At 36.6% G+C, this 12,806-nt stretch overlaps 1 long non-coding RNA gene across 1 annotated transcript; it reads left to right on the top strand.

Annotated features, from left to right (window-relative positions):
* The first annotated feature begins 8,403 nt into the window (after nucleotides 1–8,403).
* Nucleotides 8,404–9,140, top strand: LOC122077150. Its single transcript, XR_006139697.1, has 2 exons — nucleotides 8,404–8,520; nucleotides 8,708–9,140. It is a non-coding gene; the product is annotated as an uncharacterized LOC122077150 (long non-coding RNA).
* Nucleotides 9,141–12,806: the final 3,666 nt, after the last annotated feature.

Here is a 12,806-nt window from a genome sequence, read left to right as displayed (position 1 = left end):
GATAATCAAGCAGCTATACATCTAGCCAAGAATCGGATATATAATGGTAAAATGAGGTATATACGTCTAAGACATAATCTTGTGAGACAGTACATAGATGAAGTAATGATAGCTATCAATTATGTGAAGTCAGAAAGTAACCAAGCTGACATGTTCACAAAGCCTATGTTTGCCAAGAACTTGTGTAGTGCATCTACAGGAATGGAGTTTGATGCCTAATCCTTAGGTCATGTGATAGACACCCTACCTATGTGAAGAGACTTAATACCTGAATTAGGTTCAAGAGGTACAAACGAAGTCATGGGTGACCAGCTCAGTATTACTGTTTGTTCAAGTATTCATTCCAAGATGTAGATGGTGATAGTAGTACCACCATAAGGATAAAGGTTGAGTGGTAAAGCTCTTAATTAATCCAATCCCAAGAAATGTGGGGGTATGTTAATTGTGGTGCACATCGGGGACTAACCTAAGTGGATGTAGGGGGTGTGGCCACCGTCGATGAGAACTTGTAGGCAAGTTCTCTAAACATTCATGAGTCCAAGATAAGGGACATGGCCGGTTCAAAAGTCCAAAATGATTATATGATGGGTAGCTCAAAAGTCGACTTATGGGATGTGATTGATGGATCGGTTAGCTATACCAATGAGGAAAGGTTCAAGGAGTATGACTCTACACGTACTCTGTAGCCCGACTCATTAAACCTAGTGTAGGTTCAAGTTCGAAGGACACCTACAACGATGTGTCCTATAGTGTTTAATACAGTCATAGCATATGTGTGCTTCGTGTCATTTGAAACTTGTGGGGGATTGTTTGAATTTATATTTATTTTATTATAATTAAGTTTCAAAATGAGGTTTTTCTTTTATATGTTTTATGACTTGTAATGGTGTGGGACCCTTAGGATCAAGGTAGTGGAAAATGGTCAATAACACCCTATGGGAGCCCTAAATTCCATTCATGGCCATTACCATGAGTGGAGAGGTGGGCAAAGAAAATTGATTGGGATTAATTTTATTTATGAAATTAATTCTTAATTCATGCTATAGGTTATTGCCAAATGGAGGTAAATGGTCAATGTCATTATGTGGGAACCCTAAAATCCATTCATAGTCACTACCATGAGTGGGGAGGTGGGCTAAGGAATTGATTGGGATTAATTCAATTTATTGAATTAATTTTCAATTCATGTCCATATGACATTATTCTCCAATTAACTTGCCATTAGTTGGACGTTCCTCTTGGGGAATCTAAGAGGGTGCAAGGATTGGTTTTTGGTCTATATAAATCTAACCAAATACCTTGTAGAGACATACATATTCACACATTGATACTCCATCTATTTCTACTCTTTGTAACCATACAAGTTTTTCCTCTTTCTTCTATTTTTTCTAAGTCTTGTGTAAGGTTAGAAGAGGCTGTTGTGCTGTAGCTTTTTGCTCCTAGAAGGGATTAGAAGAACTGTCTCATCTTCTAGTGGAAGGTTATTTTATCTTAGAGGTAGAGATGCAGAACAACTCTTGACAGTAGAGGGCATTAATTACCTTAAAGGCAGCACTACAAATGTGACTCAACCTCAATTTTGTTTTAAGATTCTTCAGTTGTTGTGGCGGTGATTCAACATCTATTTCAAGTTTTTCCTCATCTCATTTCAGTCAAGGATCAATACTACAACATCATAGTAGTTTCTACTGCAAAAGCTTTGTATTGCAATTTGTTTTATTTTTGTAAGAAATTGTAATACAATTACCCAATATGTATCTAGTGTGTTTTTGGCTCCCATTCTCCTGGTCTTCCTGTGGAATACTCATGACAAAGTGAGTTCTCAAGTTAGAATTGTTGTGTATGTTACTGATGTTCTATTCGGTGCTGGACTCAGTATTCTTGCATTTATCTTCCTGAGATCTTATCAGCCACCTTCTCACGACCCCATATATAGAAAGTTTATCTTTCTATATTCTCTCCACAATTACTTCCCCTCTCTCTCTCTCTTTAAAGGTGTTTAACAGAGTCCCTATAAGGTCCCTCAAAATCCCCAAAATCTGCCAAAACAATAGTACAGTAAGACTCACTGGTAGGTATCCACAGATAGATGTCTGTGGGGTGGACAAAGGCTATACAGGTCTCAAACACCATCACTGATAGGTGTCTATTCCTCCAAAAGCTCCAACCGGTGACATGGGCAGTATCTCATCTGAATAGCGGTTTCACCGATAGGTGTCATTGGTGGGCAATGGTCTTACCGATGGAATACCTAGAAGTTCCTGAACTTCTCAAGGTTTCATCACCTTGGGTTCAACAGCTAAGATTCATTCTGTGGGGTTTATAGAGGATCTTCCCAGCTTTTATTTAAGTTGATCGTGTCTCCACCGAGCCAATTGGGAGATAAGTCGATCATTCGACTAAACCCTAAACCCTTATTTGAGCAAAAATGCTTCCGAAGCTCAGGTAGCTCACTTTGAGCTTGGGAAATGCACGGGGAAGTGAAATGCATATTATCTACGCCAACCTAGGTCATCAAGGTCAAGGTGTACCCCTTGATCCGGAAAAACTCTGATTATATTCCTACCCAAAACCTAAAATGGAGATTAAAGAAGTTGGGGAAGGGGTTTTTCCCTTACCTTTAGAAGCTTCGGCAACAAAGGGGAGTGGTTGGGGAAGCTCTCCTTCTCTCTTCTTCCCTTCCTTCTTCTTCTCCTTCTTTCTCTCCCTCCCCCACCTTTTTCTCAGGTGAAATGAGCCTTAGGACTCATTGTTTTTTTATTTAGTCAAGACCTTTTTAGGTCTGTTTGCTTGTGCACTGGGCCTTGGCCAAACCAACTCAGCTTTGAGGTCAGGCCACGAAAACCAACCACCTTGGGCTCATAAGTGGTATAAGTGGAGTAGGTAGGTCCCATGTAGTGTGGGGATAAGAGTAGAGTGGGCCACTATGTATATAGTAGGTCCCAAAGACAACAAAAGCATTTCAACACAGTAGGACCCACCGGTTGATAGCCACCAATAGATTGTATAGTTGTTGTACTTAGATGGTTTTCAACCCCTTTTTGCCAATACCTAGGGGGTTCCCTAGGGACTTGTGCATGGCCTTTTAGTGATGTTCCCACCATACAAGGGGGACAAATGAGGAAGTGTTCAGTCACTTGCCACTAAATCTTGGGAGGTTTGAATCCCTTCCAGTTTAACTAGCAACATCTGCAATAATATGTAGGGTCATTCCTCCCCTCCATGCAATAGATTGCTATAAGTTAGTATGTAGTAGATTTGAAATTCCCTAGTGCATTACTTATTGTAAAGAGTTAAATTTGACCGGAATAGGGTACAGGTATAACAAGATTTGCCAATTCTGAGGCCAATCCAATTTTAGCATAAATAATTTATCCCTTTTGTAAATATCCATGTTCATCTAAACAAGAGGCCATTGCTTTAGATAGTCTTATAAAAGAAAAAAGTATTATGCAAATTATGCAAATAAGGCTGAAGGGACTCAGCGCCTTCGACCTTGGGGTTTAGATTAAGGAACTATTGTTGACCCCTTTTAGCCATTTCCCAAAGAGAAAGAAGGATCTTACTTCCCTACAGAAATCCTCACCCACAATATCCCAGCATTTCCTAAAAAACACACCTGGGAAGCCATCGGGGCTTGGATAACTATCTGGGTCAAGCTCCCATACAGTACTTTTAATCTCATTTTTGGAACCGCCCCCAAACCTAGGATAAAAGAATGGTGTTAGCCCTCACGGGCAAGGATTAAAAAATTACTGTTCACAGTTATATACACAATATCTTTTACCTAATATAATTGAGTCTCTAGTATATTTTCAAATTTAAAAAAATAAATAATAAAGAAAAAGATTGCAATATAACCATTGTTAGCAAAAATGAGTTTAAAAATCTCCATTTTAAATGCTTTTCTATTTTTTACTATTTAAAATACATTTTTCGTATACTTCCTAAAGATAAGGAAAAAAACTGCAAATGACGAGCATTCCCGTTCTAAACACATTTAAATCGTGTTTAAACACGTTCCCGTTTTTTGGCTTTTTTAAGACTTAACTTATTAAACATAAAGTCTATTAAATTGATCATATCTCTCTCTCCCAAACTCTAATCGACCTGATTCTTTCTCCAATTTGAAACTAACTTAATGGCCTATATTTCTCATGATATCACCTTCAACTCAATATCAATGCATGGACATTGAAATTGAGCTACAAACTGATGCATTTGCTGAAAAGTATTCCAAAAGTGATGACTCCTAACTCAAACTGAACATACATTACTCCAAAAATGTGTTGACTATGCTGAAAACAATGGACAATATCATAGCCAAGCCACATTGCTCAATAAGATTTTGAACATGTGTGGTGTATGAATTTAAAATTGGTGTTGGATGATATTCAATTATATGTCTTAGAGCTTATAATGAGACATGGGATGATATATGCATTAATGTTGGATATTGTAGTTATTTTAAACATTAGATGCAAGTATTCATGTAATAATTCCTTAATTTATATGAGTATACCACCTTTTCTAGTCCTGTTTGTTTGAAATCTACATGGTTAAAACTTATACCGGCTGTTTTCCATTTTTTACCATTCTATAGTTTTTTTTTTTTTTTTTTTACCATTTATTTGTTTGAATTTTTTTACTATTTAAAACTTGTACCGTCTGTTTCTTTCTTCTTCTTTTTTTTTTCTCGTTCCCATTTTGCTAACCATGATTATGACAACTCCTATTTCTATCATATTACACAAATCTGATCAATACAAATACTATGTCTGTTAGTTATCCTTCCATAAGATATAGTTGTAATTGGTATTAAAAACTAACATAATTGAGCAGATCGATTAAGTGAGGCCTAAGGTTAACTATAAACCAAGAATCTTAGCTATCATTCCAAAAGATAATAAATTCTTAATTGGTAACTAAAGCTCGGCCCACCACACCTTTGGTTTGGCTCATCACTACAAGGTGCAATCTTGCTTTCGAACTTCATATTCTTCCGCTTCTACTTGGTCAACTGAATCAACGACAATTGGAAATTCAATGGCCTATGTCTATGGAATAGGTCCTTTATCCGGGAACGGAGACTGATCAAGATGGATTGAATTTAAAAAAGGAAAAGATAGACCAAAAACCAGCCAATCCGAGTAGCCATCATCCATTTCCACAGATAAGAGATCCATATCATGTGGCTTCAGCCATTTTGAGCTATGTGGAGGTTTGAATTCTAAAATTGGACATGGTTGGGAAGATACACCATTGTTAATCGCATGTCAAGATCATGGTCACATCCCTATCATGTGGCCCAAGGAATTGAGACTTTTATGTTTGTATTTTCAGTAATCAAAATATGTTTACCTCAAAACTCCCAAAGTTGAATTGTTAATAAATTTTCAATATTCAGATATCTATGTAAGAGAATGAGATAGGACTGAAACTTTCCAAATTGATAGATGATGATGTGGAAATGTCTATAAGATTTGATTGCCAACAAATGCACTATATATAACATGTGACTATGTTCTCTGCCTCTCTCTCTCTCTCTCTCTCTCTCTCTCTCTCTCTCTCTCTCTCTCTCTCTCTCTCAAAATTATCTTACAGTCATTTTAAGAATTATGATTTAAGTGAAATCTATCATTTATACTATAATGGAAAGTGAAGCCAGCTGCCCCTCCCCACTCTAGTACTTGTTTCCTTTTTATATGTATTTTTCTATTTTAAACTTATTCTCCCAATTACATCCCTAAACTTCCAAGGATGCCATTAGGAGAAAGATTTCCATAATTCTTTCTTTTCAAGGACCATTACACTTATAAGGAAGATGTTTTCCCCAAAAAAAAATTAGATGGATAAGATCCAGTATAATATTTCCTAATACTGAGATTCATTCCATTAAAAATTTAATTATATTACTTTTAAAAACATAAAATGAATCATTTTTTCCTCTCTTTTTATTTATTTATTTGTTGTAATAGCATACAAAAAATCATTATATTTGGGGTGATGTATCTTTTTCTTTTTTTTTCTTTTTTTTTTTTTTTTTTGTCAATTATAGAAAGGAAAGACATCCCATATATATATATATCTCTCTACTAATAATATTTTACCAGACACGTTAATTGAGTTCTCTATATAAAGACTTCCTTCTCCATTCACCATCCATAAGCGACTTGGATTTCAAGAAGAAGTACAGCCATTAAGATCCTTTGGGTAACTATTCATGTCCCTTTCCCCCCTCGATCCCCTCTAGTATTGATATCAGTAGCATTATGAGTTTAATTTTCTTCTATTATATGATATGAGCATCATATGTGTTCAATTGGTTACAGGTGGAATTTTCATTTTGTGGCGATAATTTTAGCTTTAGCAATGGTGTTCTGCCACCTCTAAAGCTCTTATTTCTTGTAATGTATCCTAATAACAACAATCTTAAGTAAAGGCTAAATCAAACTATGTTTGTGTTTACCCTTCCTTTTAAAAATTTCGGAAAGATATCAGTGACATTCTCTTCATAATGAAAAATTATCTTATAACACTTTCATCTCTCCTCCTAATATTTATCAAGTAGATCTCTAACTTTGGGGCTGAAAGTACTACATATCAAATTTAGGTTTACTTAAAACTCAGAAGAAGGAATCCAATAACATTTCTACATGAAAATATTGTCACTATATTTCACAATCCAACGCATATGAATCCTTGTAAAATTTAGAGTATTTATAAAATTAGTTTAAAAGGAAGATGCATTTCTGCTGTCCCCAAAGAACGAAGAACGATTATCTCTAACTTTAAGATTTTTCAAGGAAATATTAAGTCTTATTCAAAAAAAAAAAAAGGATAACCGTTATAAAAGGCTTTATTCATTCCAATCAACTCTTAGCAATTGATTGCAAATTTGTCACCAACTGGTGAGGTGAATTTTGGCATTATCCTCTTCTTTGTCCCTTTAGAATTTCCTATTAAGTTATCTATCTCTTAAGTGATGCAAAGAGAATACATAAATAAGATAAGGGAGAAAGAACCATGCTTGCCTGGCGTTCTCTACCTCAAACAGAGTTGGGTGTGAAAAGAACCAACTAAGGCTGCACGTGTTAGGTATTTTCACGCCCAGTTGTATCTGTGTGTAGGTGTGTGGACAGGAAGAGTTCCTTTTCACATGGTTAAAACCATAATAGGAAATAAGGTAGACATATATTTCATTTTGCACTAGACAATTGTGGAATTTTCAAGACTTAAAGTCTTTTTCAACCTACCAATAAGAGGAGTAACGCTCTTTTCTTAGATTCTCAAGGACAATTCTTTTCCCAATGTTTATGAGATTGATTTACATTTTTGTCCCGCGGATCTTCTTTTGTTTTTCCTTCAATATTTTTATTGTAATAATTATATTCTAAATGATTGAAATATCTAGTAACACTTTAGACAATTACTACTCACTAGCTAGAGCTATTTATGTGTAAAATGAGATTTTACCATATTCTTAAAACATAACAAGTTTTTAAATCGAGTAATTTTTTCAGAGATGCCTTACATGATCGAAGTCACAAGGTTACGTACACAAGAACTAGGCCTCACTTTAGTAGGTAAAATGTGGTATTAAACGATAGGCATGACACTAGCCACCATAGCCCATCCTAGCCCTCAGGTTTTTTTGGGGGTTCAGTTCTATATTGGCCATATAAGGACATAACAGGTCTAAGATGGGCTTGTGCTTTCCCATGAACCTCATGATGTAAAAATGTGTTATTGAAATGAAATGGACTATTTTTTGTTATTCATCTAATTTGTAGGATTTAGCTATCATCTTTGTCTAAAGTACAATTAGCTTAGGATGGTCTTTTTCATTTTTCCTAGTACCTGGATAAAAGAATTGTTTTTTTTATCTCATTCAATTTATTTTTTGTTCAGGAATTTTTCCTTTTTAAGAGCAGGATTACGCCAAAACATGGCAAATGCATTACTACGAAAAGATGGAGGATTAGTGTTTTCAAAGGGTTAAGAAGCCCGAATAAAAATACAAAAAACTATGTAATCAGATCAATGATTTACCAGGTGTGGTATATGAGTTTCAGTCTTTGTTATATAAAGTATCACATGATTCCAAAAATGGTCATCCTAAATGGCCTAATGCATATCTATTCTTCATAATCTGTCATTTTGTTGGTTATTCCAAGATACAAAGAAGAGAAATGCATGTTTTTCATGAGTTTAATGAATGTTCATTGATGCAACTTTACTGCAACAGATCTTATTGCTGCATGATGGTTCCAATGAAGTAAAGAAGGAAGCTAATGAAGGTACATAAGTAAAAGTTACTAAGTTATAAATATCTAACTATTTTCACTCACATTGATTCTCATATAATGATTTGTTCTCCTACAGCTTTCAATGACAAAAATCAACCAAAATGCAGTAATCCTGAAGATAATTTTCTCTCCAACTGGTAGGATCCGACCAAGAAATGGAGGAAAAAACTTCACCAACAAAGAAGTACTCATGGCTGAAATCATGCCCAGGGTAAAAGACCAAAACCGCACCCTTCCTCTCTTTCCCACAGAAATAAACCCGCAACCCTCCTCCCCCTCCCCTCTCCAGCACCCCCATCCCCGCAGCACCGACACCCCCAGCACCTCCACCCTCCACCCAAGACATTGGTTTAGTTACTATAACTTGTAGTAATATTATGTTTCTTGTTACTTTACAGACTCTTTGTAACGCCTAAGAAACTGAGGTTGGGAGAGGGCTTACAAGTCAATGACTTCGCTTCATCACATATGATTTTTTTCTCCTACAGCTTTGAATGAACCAAAATCCAGTAATTCTGAAGATGGTTCCTAAGGTACGACAACAACTTAGCCTTGTCCTAACTAAATAGGGTCGGCTGAAGATGATCCCAGAGATAGAGAAGATAATTCCCAAAAGCTATTGCTGTTTGATCTCAACCTTGAACATACTACTGAGGAGGTTACCACAACAGATAGAAGAAACCATCCTTGGAAATATGTCTTAAATTGGAACATGATGGTAATCTAAACATCAAATAATATTTCATTGACATCCCCCTGAGTAGTTTCCATTGTATTTATTTTAAGATGATCGTCACTGTGAAATATTTTATGGGAAAAAGATTCTGTCTAGGAGTGTTGCGTTTGCACCAAGGCTCCGGAGAGGGCGAAATTACCACTCCGATTGAAAGTCAAAAATCTTGTTCCTATTGATGTTTCTGTGTGTACTCCCATTGGTCCAAAGCTATTGCAGGAGTCAAAAGGAACCTATTTTCCTCAACAAAATTAAAAGTAACCTTAATATCTAAAGCCCAAAATCAATATCTGAAAAATAACTCAAGAATTTTTGGTATATTGTTTATCATATTGGTGCAAAATTAGAATCAAACTACGGTCATTGTATATCATATTCAGCGATGCAATTATTTGTTCTATTGCCAAAAATAAATTTAGGCGAGGGTAATATATCTGTAAAAACGCAACCTTAAAAGCGATGCAAAAGATAATGGAAAAATAAGAACAAACAATACATACAAGTTTACGAGGTCTAGCAAGATTGCCTACGTCCTCGGTGAGATAAAATTATGTTTTACTATCAATGGAGAATAGGGTTAGAGCACTCGTCCTCACACCTCTCAGAATTGCTTACAGGGAAAATAAAACTCACTAAAAATATATAGCGAAAAGCCCTAATATCGAAAAGTACAAAACTGCCCTCATATATGGTGGGACCGTCGTTCTGTCAGGAGGACCTGCACCATTAATACAAGACATCATACACCAACATATATCTACTATTAGGCAACGGGTAAATTTTTTCCTTCGCCATATATTGCATTTGGCCACGGAGTTATTTTTATAGTTGCCAAAACCGGTGACAAAAATATCTCTTTTTTGGAGTGATTTCTAAAATTAAGCTTGCTTGCTTACTTCTGTGACAAACATCTTCACAAACCTTTTGGTTTGATTCTCTATGCCAGTAGCGTATATGGTTTCAACAACCCAACACCCAACTTCTGTCATATGGCACTTTTATGGATTGATAGACCAAAAGGGCCCTTTTTCATATTTCGATTTTCAATATAAATGGATTTTGTCAAGTAGAAAAATAAAATATTCAAATATTCAAAACTTTCTAAATGTAGGGAGGGTGCATTTGTACCAAAAAGTTTAAATGGAGCGTGAACATACATGGATGGGTATGCCATCAAATGGGAGGTCTATGATTAAATCTGATTCTACAACTTGGTGTAGGGTCAATTTACACCATCATGTAGTTGTTTGTCAATATAGTTAAAATTACCACATCACCTTCCGGGTGGCAAAATTTTGGGTGATAAAGTAGCGATTCTGTCTACGTCCACAGTGGAGATAAACTTTTCACTAATATTAATAGGAAAAAGTACTTTAATCCGTTAGGGCCGGATACAGTATCTCTCTCTCTCTCTCTCTCTCGACCTTATTAAGTATCCTTACCGTTTTTTCTTTTTTTTTTTTGAATTGTTCCTTTTCCTATCTCCGAGGAGATTGATAGTGTTTATGAGTCCTTGGCTAGAAAAGCCTTTTCTCTGTGTGTATGAGACAATTTGACCACTTTCCACTCTTTAGTTATCAGATGTTATATCAATCGGATACTACATGTTGGACACACCTCAATAAATAATCTTTCTTTCCACCCCCAAAAAAAATTGCAACCTCCAATATACGATCCCAATTTGTCACATTTATTGATTCTCCTTATAAAATGACCTTACTACCCCTTCAATGTATGATACCATTTTATTACATCTCTCATCCACTACTTTCTAAGAGAACCCTCTTCCAATATTAATATACAAAGTTATGGCTTGAATAAGATCAAACCAGGATAACCAGTTTCGGGTTTTTTGGTTTGACCCGGCACAGAACCTAACATAAGGTGTGCCAATCAGAGGGGGGGGTATAGGTTTGGGGCTCTAGTTGGGAAAAATACATCCAGCCCAAACACAAGTAGGTAGGCCCTGTTCACTTTAGCCCACGAACGTAAAGGTTAAAAAGGTACGGGTCCGCTTAAGAACAGCTCATGGGGCACAGTGGGCCCAAGACACACCAGCTCGTTATCCTTCAACCGTTGAGTGCGGGAGGTTTTCGTTGCTCTGTGAATCCAGCCTGGCGCGGTGCCCTCCACTTTAGGACCCAACGAGTGGTTCAGGCCTTCGCCTGGACAACATGATCCAACACTCAACTTGGAACGGGCGAGCCAAAGGTCAATAGGATCATGACAGAAGTAATTTTTACCAATGTCAAGTCCTCCAACTCATCCATCAACAGTTCCACCCAGAAATTTTATAGCTTATGACCAAACAAATTAAGCTAAGGGAAAGATAGTGGAGGGAATATATAATGCAAAAATCAATATAATTTGGTTACATGGCAATGGAACGCAAGACAACAATGATAACTGGAAGTTGACTACAGGCTCAATATGATTGACTTAATGCCTTTTTTATCAAGTTGTGATGGCTGCAGTGTCCCAAAATCCAGATGCGAGGAAGATTCATGGTGAAATTACTGATAGGTTAGGTCTACATTTCAAAAAAGAAAGTACATAGAGACAGACAGACAGATACCGAATGGAAGACTAGAGAAAGAAAAGAAAATTATCATAATCTTCGATGGCATCGAGAAGAGGGTTGAGTAAATAGAAATTGAAATTCCATCTGCGGGGACGATGCAGAATGTGAGATCATACTGACCACAAGATGGAGGGTGACTTTGAGATCCATTTGATGTATTATCAAGAGAAGATGCTTGGGATCTGTTCAGAAACCATGCCGGTGAGGTGGTCAACACTGCAGAAATCCAGGGTGTGGCAACTGAGGTTGCAAGAGAATGACTGTTTACCTATTGCCCTGTCATAGTTGGAAGAGCACTGAGAAACAACAAAGACCTAAGAATATTTCAAAAGGCTGCTCAGAAACTTCAGATTCTAAGCCTAGGAATGTTGACGGAATGGAATCGAAGGAACTTTTGTGCCTCCAATTGAGCTATGATCATCTCAATGAGAGAAACCAAACAGTTCTTCTTTCTGTGTAGCTTGTGTCCGATCATGACATTGATACAGAAATGTTAGTCGAATGGGACAGGGCCTGTTTTCTGGAGTTGACTCGTTGGAAGAAGCATAGGATGTTGCACATATCATGGTCCAAAAGGTAAAATCTTCTACCTTGCATATTAGATGGAATTGCATCCAGATTTCAAAGACCTGCAATCACATAGTGTAGGTACCAATGCATGATGGGTCCGCGATATGGCCCTTTCAACTACATCCAAGTTTGGAGATAATCAACATGTATCTTTGGTCAAACCTGCATAGGATTGAAAGAGTAGCCAGCAGAAGAAACATTTGAAAATTACTCCATAATTTCTCTAATGCACAATGAACTTTGGGGGCTTCCCAACAGCACCATATTGGAAATGGCCAAATCTGCACACTTTATTGCTCCAAGGAAACACTTCGATAAAGAAGTTACCAGATGATTTTTTTAAAGGATGACAACATTCAAGAGTTTTGGATCTCAGAATCTTGAACTTATAATTTAGCTTTGGATGGGGATCACTACCACTAAAATCCTTGACAAATCTCTGCATGCTATATTTAGATGGTCTTTTCATAAGTAACATATCTATACTCGGAAAATAAAAACTGTTGGATATAATTGGAAAACTATCACCTCAATTCATTGCCAAGTGGTAATTGACTAGGTATCCCATCAATTTTCGGTTGAACCTTACTTTTTTTTTTTGGGGGGGGGGGGG

The sequence above is a fragment of the Macadamia integrifolia genome, chromosome 1 (genome assembly GCF_013358625.1).
Source record: "Macadamia integrifolia cultivar HAES 741 chromosome 1, SCU_Mint_v3, whole genome shotgun sequence".
Classification (NCBI taxonomy): domain Eukaryota; kingdom Viridiplantae; phylum Streptophyta; class Magnoliopsida; order Proteales; family Proteaceae; genus Macadamia; species Macadamia integrifolia.
Note: the sequence above shows the minus strand (reverse complement) of the source record. Positions and strands in the feature narration are given on the sequence as shown.